Here is a 17,670-nt window from a genome sequence, read left to right on the forward strand (position 1 = left end):
CAGAAATGAAACTTATAAAAAATTAGTAAGATAAGAGATCCCCATACTATTTTACTTTGGGGGACACACACACACACGACACACACACGGACGGGACGATGACGGACAGGGATGACGACACAATGCAGAAATCAACTACCCAGTTCTGCAATGCTTAAGGCTACCAAACAGGACTGGAAGATTTGCCAGAGAGAGGTGGGGGGAAAAAACCCACCAAACAAGCAAAAAAACCCCAAACAACAAAACAAAACAACACAACACAAAAAAAACCCCAACCCACGACCTTGATTGCTCTTAGTACAGATGTCAGTATCTCAGTCAGGTTTTCACGTACCCCTATGAGATATTTTAAACACTTAAGGACTGAAAAAGGAGAAAGCTTTTATCTGGAACACAGTCCATTTCTTCAGAACATCCAAACTCTGACACACAGTTTCTTTCCCCTTTCAGCACCACACGATTCTCACAGAATCGTTTCTCAGCAAGCACACAAAACAGAAAGCTACGCACGCTCTCAGGAAGAGCAAATAAACGGAGGGGAGTACACTTCACACAGGCACAACGTGCTCCAGAACAGATCTTATTTTGAGTGTTTCTGCTGAAGCACTTCCTATCAAAACTAGAGAAGGAGAGCTGGCACGTTCTTCACGTTCACTTTAAAGTCCGTACTACAAGTACCTGGGGAAAAATGCAGACGCACGGGGCAGATGTACCTTGTCCTTGCAGGCCACTCGGGATCCTCTGGGCCAGTCTTGTACCTCCAGGGCAGAAGAAAGGGTCACCATGGTGAAATGATGCCAGTTGATAGTCTGCTGAGAGAGGAAAAAAAAAAAAAACAAGCCACCTTTTAGCACAAAGCGGGCTAGGAATCAAAAGCTTCCTATTTCGGCGAAGGTTTGCAATGACTACAACCGAGTGGAGGAAAAAGCATTTTGCATCATCTTTGGTACAGCTGTTGAGACAGGCCACTAGAGATTTTGGTTTTCATAGAAAACTGGGTGCTTTCTGCCTTTTTTTTTTTTTTCTTTTTTTTCCTCCTTCTGACTCATTGGCAGCTTCAGTCTCACCAGAACTCCCTTCCTTAGATCGACACAGATAACTACGCACCTTTTCTCAAGCCTACACAGAGCCAGGGTTTCCTCACCCTAGACATCCCAAATCGAATACTATCCTTAAAATGTACAGCGACCCACCTGTCCTTGTCAACCGCCTCCTTGCAGAAACTGCCCCTTCACAGCTCGTCCCCGTCTCGGCGGATTGTCCTGCTGGAGGATGAAGTGCAGAAGATGCGTATCCCCACAGCATTTGTCTGTGAGGGTACATGTTCAGAAATACTCCGAATCTGTAAGACAGACAGGTGTCATTTCTGTGATTTCAATCATCAGAACTCAATTGTGAGGAAACAAACTAACGTTTAAATGAAGGGTCTGTACGCTACAGTCCTAGGAGAGGGGCAGGGGGGAGAAAGGCGTTACAAATTGGAAAAAAAAAAAAGGGCATGATTCGGAGCTCCCAATCATGACGGAGCGGTGGGGACAGTAACAAAAGCAAAGACAAACAGCAGCAACGTTAAGTGAAATCCAGCTTTAATTCTGATCACGTCTTTAAGAGACTCCCCAAGTCTATACCTCAGTCCTACGAAGGACTAGTTCTTTTTTTTGAAGGACAAGCTTTTTTTTTTTTAACACATAAAAGTCCCAGACTGAGGGCTCCACGGAATAGCATGTGGACTGAACCACAGGACAAGCAGTCATCAACACTCTAATGAAAAAACCAAATCGACTATAAACCAAGTTTAAACATCACTGTCCATCCTGTGTCTTTGGTTACATTTCTACCGGCATCTAGGTGCTCAAGAGTTCACTGTCCTCACACCACAGGTTACTGACAATGTACTCGGGCATCTAAAAATAAAAAGCCATCTCCACCCCACCCATAAAATCAGGGTGAACCACGAGAAGAGAAACTCTCAAGGCGGCAACAGGCAGCTCTGCACTTACCACGGAGGAAAGTCTGTTCCTCGGCCCGGAAAAAAAAACCACTCTCGACTCCCAAGAGACCTCCCGGGGAACGAACCGTGCTCCATTAACGGCGTTTTGTCTCCAGCTTCTCTGCCCCGGGCTTGGGTGGGGAGGGGCGGCGGGGCCCTTCCACTCGCCCTGGCCCCTCCGCGCTCCCCCAGCCCCACGTGGGCCATCGCCCAAGCACCGACCGCATCCGCCCGCGCGGGATCTCCCTCGTGGGACGCGGAACGCGACGCCGGGAAGAGGCGGCGGAACAGGAACCTCTTGGTCAGGTCGCCCGGCCAGCGGCGAGAAGACCGAGCAAGGTTCTGCCCGAGGGGCCGGGCAGGGCCCCCTGGAGCCCCAGCCGGCCCCTTTCCGTCCCCTTTGCCCGGCACCGAGCAGGCCCCGCCGCCCCGCCCCAGACACCGGCGAGCACCGCCCGGCCCGCTCCGGCGCACCGGCAGGGCAGCCCGGCAGCGCCGCGCCCCGGGACCGCCGCTCCCGCCGTGTCGCGAGAGGCGCCTGCCCGGCTTCCGGCCCTGCGGGGACATCGCCCTCCCCACCCTCCCCCCCAGGGCGCGGCTCCCCCCCGCTCCTTCCCACACGGCGCGGCTCCGCCCGCAGCCCCCCCCCGCTCCGCGCCTCCGACACGGGCCCCGCCGGCCTGGCCGCCCGCCTCACGGCTTTCCCCGGGACCCACCGGTCGATCGCCCGCTCCCCACTCACCCGCTCCCCCGGCGGAGCCCGAGCCAGAAGAGCCCCAGCCGCAGCCCCAGCCCCGCAACGTTCGGTGACCGCGCCGCTCCTGCCGCGACTCGCACTGCCGGGCGGTGCACCGGAGAGTGCAGGAAGCCACGCGCCCCGGAGGGGCGGGGAGAGAGGCGGAAGTGACGCTTCCGGCGGCGCGACAGGATGCAGGAACACGCGCCCACCAGGACGGGGGGATGCGGCAAAGCGCGCCCCCTGCCGGGCGGGGGGAGCATGGAAGACACACCCCTGGGCGGGCGGGAGCACCGCTGGGCAGCGCCAAAGCACGCGCACCAGGGGCGGGAGAAGGGAGCGGGACGGCACCTCCGGGCCGCCGCCGACCAGGAGACCCCGCGCACCCGCCGAAAGGGATGACTCGCTCGCCTCACCGGTGGCCTCGGCCCTCCCCCGGCGCGCCGCCGTGCTGCTGCCGGGCACGCGTTTGCCCGGCACGCGCTTGCCCCGCCCACCACCGACGCGCCGGAGGGGCCGGAGCCGGCGCGCGAACGGGCAGAGGGCGAGGGGCAGAACGGCAGCGCCGGCCCCGCGCCCGCGGAGCGGCAGCGGGGCTGCCTTACCGGGAGGCAGCAGACGGCGCCAGGCAGCCCCCGCGGTCTCGCATGGCCGCTGCGGGCGAACGGCAGCGTGGAAACAGCGAGCGACACCGCGCATGCGCGGGTCGGGGCTGCAGTACCTGCCCTTGGCCGCATGGTGGCAGCAGAGCGCCGCAAAGCGAACTGAAACGCGCAGAAAGCCCATTTAAGAAGCGCGGGCTCTGAGGAAATCCGGGGGCGATGGACAGAAAAGGCAGCGAACGTGCCCCTCCAGCCCGTGTCCGGGGCTACACGGCAACAGCTGCCCTGTCCCCCGATGACCCCTCACTAGCCAGGGAGGGGCGTCGAGAAAAGGGGAGGAGACCTGCGGGTCGAAGTGAAATCGGGTTTAACGAGACAGCACCACTACCAACAGAGGCATGCAAAGTTACACTGGGCCAAATGAACGTGCAGCAGCCACGATCGACAGGAGAGGGGTCCTCGGGAGCAAGGAGAAGCAGGGAAAGGAGAGAGCCCTGCAGGAGCCCCGCGGGAGATCCCCTTCCTCAGCAAACCTTCCCGCTTTATACTGAGCATGACACAATGGTCCGGGCTACACCTGTAGCTGACTCAAACTGCTAACAGCCTGCTGAGCATTGCTGGGCTGTGATTCTGGACCAGCCAAACCGTGACAGTGAAACACAGACAAGCAAGTCTGTAGACAGAAACTTTTAAAAGTGATGGGGATTAAGGAAATAAGGGAAAAAAATAAAAATAGTAATGGAGAAGTAGAAAGAAAAATCTATAAAGCAAAGGCACTGAAGAAAAAGAAAAAGTTAAAACTTAAGATATCAAAAAGCAAAGAGTAGATGTAGAAAATACAGTGTAAGCAATAGGGATTAGGGAAATAAAGGGGAAAGATATAAAAATACAGAAAGTGACAGCCAACAAAAATGGAGACAGAGAAAGAAAAATTTAAAAGGATGGTGGTAAGGAAAGATAAGGCATAATTAAAAAATAAAGACAGGATGTGGGATAAAAGTAGATAGAAATCTTTAAGAGCAACAGGGTACAAGAAACAGAAATAATTTAAAAATAGGGTTGGGGAGGTGGATAGAAGAAAATTGAGGAAGAATTTTTTTTTTTTTTAAGTGAGAGCATACAGGACAGAGAGAGGAATTAAAAAAGGAGGGACAGGGTGCCAGAGGGAGGGAAAATGAGAAAGAGAAATTGCAATGCAGTGAGGCACAAGAAACACGGGAAAGCATTAAGAAATTGGGAGAGGGAGCCAGAAAATGGGACACCATGAACAAGAGAGGGATGGAGAGGGGGACAAGGGTGTAGAGAGGAGAGCTGAGAGATTGCACCAGAAAATAGGGACTGAGAGACAAATGGGAGAGATGGGGAGTGAGGCAGAAGGGACTGACGAGACAGAGGCAAAACAAGGGCCAGGGACAAATTCTAAAGCAACAGGGGAAAAGAAACATAGGCAAGAAATTAAAAATAGAAACAGGGAGCCAAATAGAAACACATGTAGAACAAATATTTCAAAAAGCGATGGAGTACGGGAAACACAGGCAAGAAATAACACATGGGGGCAGGGTGACAGATGGAAGAAGCAAAACTGAAGAAGTGGTTGGGTAGAGGACACAGAGGGAAGAATTAAGAACTAGAGACAGGGAGATGGACAGAGGGAAAAGCAGAAAGAATATTTTAAATGTGAAAGGGTACAAGAATTAAAAGAATAGGTATATGGACCTGCGTAAAGGGATGCAGGCAAAAATGTGAAAAACAACAGGAGACGAGAAACATAGGCAAGAAATTAAAATTAGGTCAGGGAGGGGGAGAGCAAGAGAGAGGTTGCAAGAAAATTTAAAAAGCGACTGGGTTCAAGAGACTTAAGTGAGAAGTTAAAAGACAGGAACGGAGAGGTAGAAACTTTCAAAAGCGATGGGGTACAAGAAACATGCAAGAAGGAAAAAACAGGAACAGAGAGCCCAGTAGAAGCAAACTGCCATGGGTTGACCTTGGCTGGCTGTTGAGTGCCCACCAAGGTGCTCCATCACTTCCTTTCCTCAACCAGAGGAAGAAAATACAACAAAAGCGCCAGTGGAAACCCACCACACTTCCCACAATCAACAGGGACCTGGATAAATGGAGGCAGGGAGAGAGGGAGACCTAGAAATGCCCTTTTCACAAGCAAAAGAAACTTTACAGCAAACTGAAGTCACATCCACTTCCTGTCACCCCAGTTTTGGCAGGAGAGCATAAAGGGCCTTTAATCCTCAGTAGTCCCAGAGTTTCAGGAGCTTGCCCAATGATTGCTGGAAAGTCAGTGTCATAGGGAAGACCAGAGCCCCATTGCTAGTCCCTGCTCTGACTGGTCTGCTAACATGAATGAAAAGAGACTCAAGCAACTAAAACAGTTCATAAAATAAAACCAACTTAGAAAGATGTCCAAAGAGGAACAAATCTGAAGTAAGGAAAATCCGACAGTGAAGCACTTATCATATGCAGCTGTAGTGCACAGTTGATTTTAAGGACTCCAGAATTAGGACTGCAGTGTGCTGTGTTGATCAGCATGCGACACACTGGCAAATCACATTGAGTGCACTAGAAATCTTTTTGCATGTGCACTTGCCTTTTGGTAATAATCATATTTCACACAATAAGTGCAAAGCCTTTGGTCTTTTGCACGTGCATTGATGTGGCTTGTGCTTGCTTTGGTACTGCACGCCTGTTTCTTGTGTCATGCTGAAGTACAGCAAAACACTCGAGTATCTTTTTTAAGAACAAAGCCAATCAGATGCAAATTTGGACACAGGCATATGCATCTTTTTGAGTCAGAGTTAAGCAGACGTGTATGCTTTTCAGTGATGCAGTTATTCCCTCTGCTTTGCCTGATGCCATGAAGCTGCCTGCTTAATCCAGCGCTTTTATAAACTGTATTTTTCAGCTCCACTTTGACACCACCAGTCATTATAATCTGTTTTAAACATGTATGCTGATTAATCCAAGGTGTCTTGTTTGCAGCAACCTAGAACTTTGAATCTTATTCTCTAACTTAATCTCCTCATTAATTTTGAGGCTTAATTTTGGAATACAAATGACAGTGAGCAGGAGTGAGCCATGGAAGATGCCAGGCACTGCTTGCTGGCATAGGAAATGGTCTCCCAGTGGAAGCCTTGAGCCATCTTGCAGGTTGCTGCTTAGACTCTGGTAGCCTGGTACCTGTCAGAGGAAGGGGAAAGAAGCACATCCTAACAGCTGGACATGTATCCTGGTGGTCTGTCATAGTCATCAAGATTCCAAGCCTAAACCTGGGAATGTGCCGAGAGCTGATGGGTTAAGCTGGTGGTTAGGATGGCATGCTGCCTTATGAATGGTGCCAGTGTTACAAGTACTTCTTTTATTATAGGAGTACTGAGAGTTCCCAGTTATGCTGGATGCTGCCCAGTAATTCATGGGGTAAAAAATAGTCCACGACCAAAACAGCTGACCACGATATTCAGCAAGACAGTCAATGGAAGGTGCTTTACTTGAGGGGATGTTATTAGCTGTATTCTGCATATAGGTGAACTGAGGTAGAGGAGGGATGAAAATTACTAGTGCAGGGAGGATGTCTCTGACAGAATGGTTGAAGCGATTCAGGCTACAGCATGAAGCAGTTATGCCTGTAGTTTTTGAAGTGTCTGGCCTGGCATAAAAAAATAGGAAAACTGCTGTCTTGAAAATGAATCCGAAAGAAACATTTCCCATCCTTAATCCATTACACCTCTACATCCAGTCTGTACACTGCATTTTGGACTCCTTTGGAACCAAATCTTGCGGGTGGTTGTTGTTAGTATGAAAGGATACTTTCTGTAATAAATTCCAAGACTGCTTCTTGCTGGAAAAGCCTGATGTGGCATCCTGTACACCACTGGCAAATCTCCTACTGACTTGGCCAGCAGGATCTCACCTGAGCCATTTTTACAAAGCACAGCATCTGGCATTGAGCAGAAGCTGGTTGATTGTTTTATTTTTTTAGCTAGTTTCCCAGTCCACTCTGGAAAAAGACCAGCCTATCAGAATCGGCAGAGGACAAGGGTATGTTAGGATGGGGCTTGGCAGAGAAAAAATGGGCAAAACATGCTGCCATGTGACCTACTTCTTGCCAGGAAAATTGATTCTCTCCCTTCCCAGAGCTCTCCCAGCTGGGATGCCAGGGAGAGGAATAGCAATGGTTTTGGCATATAAATTGCAGTGAGCACTAGGATAAGCTGAGGAAGGACTGGCATCATTTGAAGCGTGCACGTTTGTCAGAGGAATAGAAACCATAATGTTCCTCCATCGCAGATCCAATGCATCCTTGCTACAAAATTGGCTGGCTCATGAACAAACTGCCCCCGACAGCCGTAACCTCTTACTTGTCAGTACGAAATGCACACGCATGCCGCCATTCAGTTTAAACCTTAGAGAAATCTTTTGCTAAGGGCCAATTGCCAGAAGGGACAGAATTTGTGACATACTTGCTCTGGACTGAAACTCTTAAACAGTAAACACTCGTGCAGTAAACCTTTCTATGGGAGTCTTCTCTAAAAGAAGGCATTTTGCAGGTAATTGGGAAATGGAGAGTCAGCAAGAGGATGAGCAAATACCTGCTGCAAAAAAAAGCCTGCCACATTTTTCCTCTAAAAATTCCAAGTGTTCCCACGTGCTTGCCACCTGGCTGTCTGTGAAGGTCATCTGTTTGCAGGAAGACAACAGACTCTGTGGGAATCAGGTATGTGTTGGCTCCTCTCTGAGCTTCCCTATTTGCCAGTCCTTGTCAGACTACCATTTGCTGAGGTGAAATGTCAGTATCTGCAAAATTCAGTCATTAATGTTGCAGAAGTAGGAGCCCTGAACTGAGTCCTCTTTGAGGTCAGACACTGTGCTTCTGCTCTGCCCCAGCAATGGCAGGAAACCAATGACTCAATACTCTCAGGAGTTTCCTCACCAGAGGGAAGCAACACAGACTGACCTGTCAGTCTGTGCACAAAAAACAGAGACAGCTTTACTTTCAGCTTTTAGCTAGAGATAGTGCTTTCTTGCCAAGCGGAAAAGGTACAGTATGAGAAGTGGTTACACATCTGCAGGCAACACTAAATTTATTCTCACAGCCCAGTTTAAGAGTAAGTGGAGTGTAGATGGGATAGACCCAGGCATACTGAAACTCCAGGTGCTCATACAACACCACAAATCACACATATCCATTCCTCCTACTGCGTGCTCTTCAGTCCTTCATTTCAGCTTCTATTCTCACTTCTTTGCTCCTTAGTTGCTTTCAGTACAGAGACCCTGAGGATCCTGCTTTATTCTCACTCCTCTTTTGGCAGTGGCAGAAGAGAGCGGTAGTGGAGAGATATAGTCTTAGTCTCGTCACGAGCAGAATTTTGGCTGGCAGGAGTACGGAGGTTGCCAGTACCAGAACTGTCCAGCATCTTTCACAGCAAGCCCTTTAGACTCTTTTGATGGCAGAGAACAAGGCCTTCGATTACTTTACAGAATTTAAGGTATGTTTTTCAAGCTGTTGAGGAGAGAAGGGGGAAGGGAGAGGCAGACTTGACCTGGGAAGCAATGTACCATAGGAGATAAATGGCCCTGCTCCAGCCAGATAAAGCGCACAAGTAACTATGTGAGAAGAAAAGATAGAAAGAGACATGGAAATCATATGTGGCTGGGGCTGGTGACAGCATTGTTCTCTGACACCTTGCTGAAAGCAGCATTCCCACAGGGAAAACATTTTCCACCCCAGTGGGTACCTATGAGAGAACACAGCAGTTGTGTCTCACTGCCTTTCTGGAAGGAAAGCATCTCTTCTTAGATTTTTTTTTTTCCCTGTCAAAGCAGAGACAGCTTCCCTGCTGGCATTGATCCCTGCTGCCCTATTGGTTTATGAAGCTTTGCCAGCGTGAGAAGAGCTATGTCTGCCATTGGAAGTTACTGCGCAATAAGGTATGATACAAATTTGCTGTGCACTAATTAATCAGCATGCTTTGTGAAGAGTGAGACTGAGGAACTGATTCCATTCAAGGGTAGTCTTACTGCATGCCAAGAACCAGACTAGCCACACACTGCTGCCCAGTGAGAGTGGTCTTCTTCCTTTCCAGTCGCCACTCTCAGTGCCACTCTCAGTGCTACCAGTTCTTTCCTGCTCTGTCCGTTGCTGACTGAGCTTACTAGCCCAGAAGAGGGCAAATCCATTTCTTTTTTGCTTGGACTGGTTTTCTGTTGGGTTGAATGATTGAATTGCCTCATGAAGTGTTCTGATGAACCCAGAAATGGCATGACACAAACAGTGGGAGTGAGGATGGTAACAGGAGACTTGGCTTTCCGTCTTGGCCACAGTGTACCATTAGATTAGATCAACCATATCATCTCTCTTAACCCCATGAGTGTCTGTATAAGGAACAGGTGTAGCATATGCCGTATGCTGCACATTCATGACCTCCCTCACTCTGAATGAACTTCCTTTTAGATGGGAGTTCCTTCCTTCGAGAAGGGTGTGCTTTTCTGGTCAAATTGCAGAAGAGGATCTTTTTTTGATTACTCCTAGGTGCATTCACATTAAATTTCCGTCTTTTTCATTGTCTCCTCTGTGTTGTCGTGTACTTCAAAGGGGATGGAGGAGAAAGGCTGCTATATTGTGTCTGTTCTTCAAAGGGATAAGATCCATTATCCTTTTCTCACTTGTGTTGGCAACCAGCCAGAGTCTTAGTCTCCTGAAAACACGGGCACTGTATGCGAGTTTTATGCTGGTCCCTAAAGGCCAAGGGAGTGTGTCCTTTAGAAGACTGCTCTTAACAAATCCGTAAGCAGAGGAGTCTGACTTTGTGGACAGTAATAGGGGCATCAGCAGAGGTAAAGCTCTATCAGTAAATGATACTATAACCCAGGAGAACTTTCCAGTTGCTCCAGAGTTTCTCAAGGCCTTGAACCTTAACATGCACTTTGCCAGTTTGAGCCCTAAAAGAAAAGGAAAAAAAAACTGGCCAGTTTTACGCCGGAACAGGAGAAGCGAGTTGCCTTGTGTGTGATGGCAGTAACCAATGAGGAAATGATCAGTATGTATCTTTTCACTGAAGAAAGAGGTTTTGCAGTCTTAGAGTATGGCTTTCCAAGTTGTCCCTGTCTTGCAGACCCATCTTTCCACCTCACATGGTCTCTCTTTCTCTTGCCTGAGAGCATTGCTCTAAGTTCCTCCTTAATTCAAAGGCATTTTGATGACCAAAAAGGACACGGAAGATGTATATGGGCAAGGAGCACTTGGAATCCTTGAATCAATGTATTGTGTCTCATTGTTTTCATTACTGTCTCAATTTTGCTTTTCCAATTGGGAAGGAAGAGACAGAATGGAAAGGTAAAAATAAAATGTGTGTTGGGAAAGGGAGCTGTTGATCCCATGGGTTACTCAGAGTGCACAGCTTTGCCCTAAACCTCATTGTTATCTGGGCCGCAGGCCAAATGTTTGGCTGAAAAAAATATGCATAGTTCCAAAACACTGTGTTAATTTATGTCCTCTATTACAATACCACTGAGTAAGAGCATAATTCTTTTTAGTAAACATCTGATAGCATGATAAATACAGTCATCTTTTCAGAGAAGCTACCCTAGCTCCGGCCGTGGTATTTATCAGAGCAAGCAAGAACAGCCAAACAATTTTGCATGTCTGGTTTTCTTCTTGAGCCTGTCTCCTCTTTAGGTCAAATCACATCTTACCCAGGAAGGTTTGGATGGATACCAAAAAATAACTCCTAATTTACCTTATGTAATGTCATTACCAAAATTCAGCATTTCTTAAAAACTGAAAGATGGAATCCAGGTTATGCTGTCTTTAGGTGTCTTTCCGCTCTTATACTTGCAATGCATTTAATCTCTCGAGCCTTACAGGCCTTTAGATGCAGCTGTCCAGGTGAAAAACAAGGGCAGTGACCCACGAGTTTTATAAAAACATGAAGGTAGAAGTTCTTAGTATGACAGTCCTCCGCTTCTTTCCTTCCCTTCAAAATATTTCAGAAGGGCAGAAACTATATTTGGCTTAAATTTTACTGAGGAGCTGCCTCCAAGTCCTATTTTCAAGCAATGAACGGATGTCCCTTCTTCACACAGGGTTGAAGTATAACGGTAGAATATCTCTCCTAGGTAGCAGAAAGACTGCTTTTTCTGCAGTCGAGTTTGCCAGATTGTTGCAGGTGACTGAAGAAAAGCTGGAGGTGATATCCCCTACCACTGAAACAGAAGAATCCTGAAGGGGACATCTGTCCACCACGTTTGATACCTACATGCTGATTCTCTTCTCATTCAGCTTTATACAGCCACAATTCCACTGAGCACATCGAATTAGTCTAGATTTACACCACAGATAAACAGAACCTGGATCAGATCTTTGGAACTAGACTGTTAACAGGCATAAGAACCCATGACTTTAAATCCTCTATATTACTGTGCTAAGCCTGTTTACCCTCTAGTTCAGTAGTCACAGTGAACGCAGTTGTAGTTTATGTCCTTAACAATTATGTTAGGAGGAGGAGGCAGCAAGATCTATGCTTCATCTCAGGACCAGCTTGCAGTAACCTGAGTAAATGGGAGTCATTAGAGTTACTCCAGTTTTAATTACAGTGGTGCACCTGCACAGAGAACGTGGCCCATGCTGGAAGGAACAAACTAGCTTTGCTCAAATCCTTTTGCAACTAAAGGGAAGAACCACGAGAAAATCACAGGCAATTGCTGTATGCAGCATTGCCACAGACTTCTTAGGGGGAGCTCCATGGAGGTATGCTAGCATCTGTGTGCGTAGAGCCCCTTTGAGAAAAGGCAGGCAGCTCAAGCATTTCTGGGTCCTATCCTATGAGAAGCCATGCGTCAGACTGTGTAACAGGGCCATGCATGTGTATGCCAATGCCTTGCAGCAGGGAACAGTCAATGGCTGCATCCAGAGACAGGATGCCTTTCAGTTGGGCTCCTTCAAATTAAAGACCTACTTAAACGGCACGCCTTCTCTGGCTACTCCTCAGCACAGATGCAGTTAGGCCGGTGTCCCTTCAACTACACTGGCCTTTGGGCAACAATGCTGAGCACATAACTCACTACAGGCCATCACTCCTCTCTCCTCGGTTGGCCTGGGCTGTAACTGTAGAAAGTAAACATCTTCCAGATGTTTACACCAAGTGAACATTTAGATCAGATCCAAAGTGTTAAAAAATTCCCTCAGTGATTTTGGAGTGAGACCCTCATTCAATGTAGCCGGTCCTTTGCGGCTTTACCACTTCATGTATATTTAAGAAGTGACCCATTAAATCTCCAAAGAAAGCACCCCCAATATATTCTTGTTCTGTCACCATTTGCCATTGAAATATATCTTTCAGCATACTCTTTAAATGCATTCTGGCAAAATGATACTATAGTTACGCGCGTATTTTTAACACCACAGTGCTATTAAAATACCATGAAAAGCAGTTTACTATGCAGTGGACGTAATCCGTGAACACTCAAGACTAAAAGAAAACTTTTTCTTTCCCAAATCTGAAGCTCAAATGCGCATGTTAAAGGGAACCTCTGGATCATTCAGAACTTGCCAACTAATAGTAGCTTATATTTATTTTTGGTGCATTTTATGCCAGTGATTGAGTAATCACCTGTTTTATCACGTTCCATATATGCTAGCAAATAATTCGAAACAATGTAAAGCCAAATGCTTGGATATAAATTTGCTTACTGTGTTTACAGGAGTGGGTTCAATTGTTTGGATGAAGTTTAATTTGGATGATCTTGTGGCCTGTTTGATGTGCCAAATTTTCACTCTCAAACCACAGGGAAAACAATTTAGACCTTAGCACTAGAAATTGAACTATTGTACTCTAGTATTTTTGTACTAGAGCACTGGGTTGGTGTCAGAGATTTGAACCACTGGGAAAAAAAAATTATGGCAATGGATCAGTGCAGATCTGCCAGAACAGCTACACAGGTTTTTACAAAAACACACACACACATATATAAAACCATTGGCATTGAGCTTTAGTGTGAAGTAAAGCTTGGAACATTTAATGGGTTACGTAATACGGTGTTATTTCCTGTCCCCATCAAATAAGACAGACTTCTTTCTTTGCTTTTCCTTTTACCATCTTATCAGGAATCTTAATAGACTTGCGGAAGCGTTTCTATTCTCTGCTTAGAAATGCAAATACAATGAACTTCCCTGGGCAATGCTGGAAAAATGATCATGCAACTGTTGTATACCCTAGCTGTTCTACTGGGCGCAGATCGGTTTTCAAAAGGATTGTTAATACTTGCACGAGTCACTCATAATGCTCTAATCCATAGTTCCTGTCCAGGACCAGGGAAGGCAGTGGACTTACAGAGAAGGCAAAATGGGCATCTTGTAGCCTGTTGTACATTATCACTCCTGGTGGGGCACTAGATGGAAAGAACTCAAACTTGTTTATGGGAGCCTGTGGTGAGCATGTTGGACTGGCATTTATCTAAAGAAAAACTCAAGACTCCTCTATACATAAATTGAGCATATTTTGTTCTGGACTGAAACATTTTTGTTCTTTTCTTAGTTTGGTGCCTGGCCATACCATTTTTCAATGACAGTTTTCCAAGCAGAACCTTGCCTTAAGAGGGCTAAACTAGCTATTTGAGAGAGGGGCTATGGAATGTAGTATGTTCCATGGATGCTGGTTTGCTTGTAGGGTAGATTAGATACTGTAGAAATGCCATAAGGCCCTTACAAGAAACATGTGATACTGCTACACAAATTGTTCAAACTATCACATTACTGTAGGCTGTTGTATTTGGACCATTGCTAACAGAATATTGACAGGGTTATCATAAGTCAGGTTTTCCTGGGTGTTTCCTCTTATCCTGCCAGGAGATTTTGCCAAATGAGGTTTTGAGGATTTTGTAGTTCTTGTCTAGGTTTCCCACATGCCAAATATCTTCAGTCAGGCTATCCTTCCTCTGGAAACCCTGGATGTAACCACTTATTCATCCTCCCCATGACATCCAGCCAAGCCGTGTTACCAGCTAATTTAGCTGGAACTTTGTGTTCTTTAAGGTTCTAAATCATGTCTGAAGGCATGCTAACTGGGACCTCTTTCTTGCTGAAAAAGAGCACCAGATACTGAGACAGAAAGAGGGAAGGACAGCTGAACATCAAATGCCTAGTGTGCCTTGGGCATCAAAACCTCTCAGGTAAAATTAAGCTCTGAGAATCTGTGTGTCATCTTTCCATCTTTGAATCATATCATTTGGTTTGGGTTTCACTTATGGTATTTACTTACAATACTATCTGTTTTGAGAGGCTTTTGAAGACTAATGTATTCCCATGCTTTGTCCAGCTGCAAGAGCTCAAAAGCAGGAGATTTCAAACAGGAACAGAAAGGGGGGTGTGGTTTTAGAGTACTGAAGTATGAAGCCAATTCCTCATCTGTGGCAGTGCAGACAGACAGAGAGAGTGAAAGTTGCACTTAAATTTGCTGCGAGGTTAGGAAGTATCTGAATTGTTTGTATCCTAACTTGTACTGTAAATTGTTCTAAATGCATGACTGAGAGGCAGTTTTAAATATACTAGGCTTTTATGATTATCCTGTGGTTGCTGAGTCTGGAAACAACAAAAGAATTTGATTTTCTTTGCTCTGATAGATCCTGCTGAGAGTGGGTTGAAACTTTTCTTTCGAAACACTTTTTGTCAGAAAACTGAACTTTCAACTAAATTAATATTCTGTGAAAAAATATAAGCTTTCCTTAGTAATTAAAAATATTATAAAAATGGAAATCTTTACCATAGGAGGAGGAATATTTTCCAAAGATTTACAGTATTAGTAGCATTAGCTGATAGCTGTGAGCTGTGAACTTTAATATTCACATATACACACACATATATATTATTATGAGGTAGGGTTGTATATGTTAAGAAATTACCTATGAGCAAGTGGTATTGACTTCCGTTACTTTTGCTGTAGGGTTTTACACATCCTGACTTAAACACTCTGCAACCTGGAGATGGGGTTAAAAGTCAAGGCAGAATGTCTCCAGCTTTCTCTGCTCATTCTAGATTTACAGGCTCAGCTATTAAGAGAACGATTGTTGACCACTGTTAAATGATGACTCTTTTTTGTAAGAAAGCACTCATTATCTTGTAAGACATTGGCATTTTTCTACAGCAGTGTTTCAATGCTGTAAAATAGATCCCACAAAAGAGCTCGAGGTAAGAGAAGGGGAGAGCAAGGAAAAGCAAGGATTACAGTGGTACTGGAAAAAAGGAAGGGATAAGTTGGTATGTAAAGTTATCGGTAGCTTAGATAAACGGGTTATTACATACAAATACACACACATACCCATGTCCACAGAGGAGCGTAAGCTTGTACATACAAAAATTATCAAATGCAAAAAGCTTTAAATGACAGTGTGCATCTTTGTCCTGCTTCACTGCTGGAGGGTTCTGACACAGACCTGCAGGGTTTATCTCTGTAGTGTTCTGGCAAACATCCAGGAGTCTAGGCATGCTTGTAAACATGTGTGTAAGTCAATGAGTTTTGCCTGTGAATGCAGTGTTCCTGACAGAAAGAGGCAATGATTCTGTAACATGGTAAATCCTGTATGGTACCAAAAAGCGCTGAACGTAAAGTGCTGAACACATATAGACTAACTGATGGTGTAAATTTGCTTAAAATATATTCCAGATTTCCTTTTCCTATGAGGCTTTATGCACGAGGTACTGCCTGGCACTGCACTAGGCAATAAAGAATAACCCATTGTGACTCTGGCTAATTTGACAGAAATGTGTATCTCATCCTCTATGCACACACACTGGATCTGCTGAGTGCTTTGGCAGCTTAGTATTAATGCCCATCAAATTGCAGCCCACAGGGGGAAACTCTTCAGCATATGGGTGAGCATGGTGGGTGTGGGTCCAAGTTTGTATGCGTGAAGGGACACGTCAGCCTTCAACTTGCATGTCTAAAGGTGCATGCGTGTGCATTTCTGTCTCCGTTCTGCCAGAATCACTCTCCTCTCCCTTTGCCTCAGCGCTCCCCCCGGAAAAGATAAGCTGTGCTTGCTTTGGCATTGTCACGTAAGCAACCCTAGAAACAGCAAACACTCACCTCTCCTCTCCTCACTCTCTCTTTCCCGTTCCTCCCCGACACCCATCTCCGACTCCTTCCTCTCCCTTCCCCGCACTGGCGCGGCGACCCGCTTCAGGCCGTCCCCCTCCCGCGGCCCCGCCCACAGCCCACCGCGCCCGGCCCTCTCAGCCCCGGGCAGCTGTGAGCAAGCCCGTGCCACCGCCCCTACTCCCGCCCTCTTACGCCGTTGCCTCCTGAAATTACACCTCCTCCGCAGAAGGAGCACAGGCGCTCCGCTCTCGCGCGTGCGCCGTCTGTGCCCCCCCCCCCCCCCCCCCCCCTTCGCACCGAGAGCGCGGGCCGTGGTCCGCCGGCAATGGGGGCCGGCCAGCGCGGGGGCCGGGCTTAGAGCCGCCGGGTGGCAGAGGGCGCCCGCCGCGAGGGGGAGAGACGGCGGCGGGAGGGGAGGCGGCCGGGCGTCCGCCGCTAGCGGCTCCTGAGCCGCCCGACGGGCCGCGCCGCGCAGCCTGCGGCCCGCGGAGGCCGCGGCCGGCGAGATGGAGGATGCGCACAGCCGGGAGGCGCAGACTGTCTGCGAGGCCCTGGGCCGCTACGAGGACACGCTGCGGGGCACAGTCCGGGAGATCCACGGCGACATCCAGGTGTTCAAGCAAGGGGTGGGCCGGCAGGTAGAGGAGGTGCTGCGCCTCGCCAGCCCCCTGGCGCGCTCCGTCTCCGAGCTGCAGCAGGAGAACCGGCGCCTGCGGGCGCAGCTGGAGCGCCTGTCCCGGCAGGTGGAGGCCCTCGGCCGGTCGGCGGGGCTGCCGCAAGAGTGGGCAGATGAGGCGGCGGGGAGCTCTTCGGCGCAGAGTTCGCCCGGCGGCGGGTTCTCCAGCCATGCCAAGCTAACGGTCACTGGCCGGAGCCACGTAAGTGCTGGCCGCGGCCAGGGAGGCGGCGGGAGGGAGGGCCGAGAGGGAGCGTGAGCGGGTGTTTCGCGGGTGTTGCCAGGCGCTGCGCTGGCATGGGGGAGCGTTTAGGGACACGGGGCTCGTTTTTTGCAGTGCAGGGTCAACGGGCTTTTGGGAGGTGCTGTGATAAATGGTCTTGGCCCTGATACCGCCTGGAGCTGTTCCTGATTGTAGCACTGCTTGGTCAAACCGGGATCTTGGTTAGAGTGGTAGCAACCTATCAGTTCAGTGTGGTTAGAAGTAAGAAGAGAAGCGGCAGCTGTCTCAGCTATCAACATACATATGTATGCGAATATCTGTGTATCCTTTCTGGACTCGATTC

The sequence above is a fragment of the Leptosomus discolor genome, chromosome 16 (assembly GCF_034619465.1).
Source record: "Leptosomus discolor isolate bLepDis1 chromosome 16, bLepDis1.hap2, whole genome shotgun sequence".
NCBI lineage: Eukaryota > Metazoa > Chordata > Aves > Leptosomiformes > Leptosomidae > Leptosomus > Leptosomus discolor.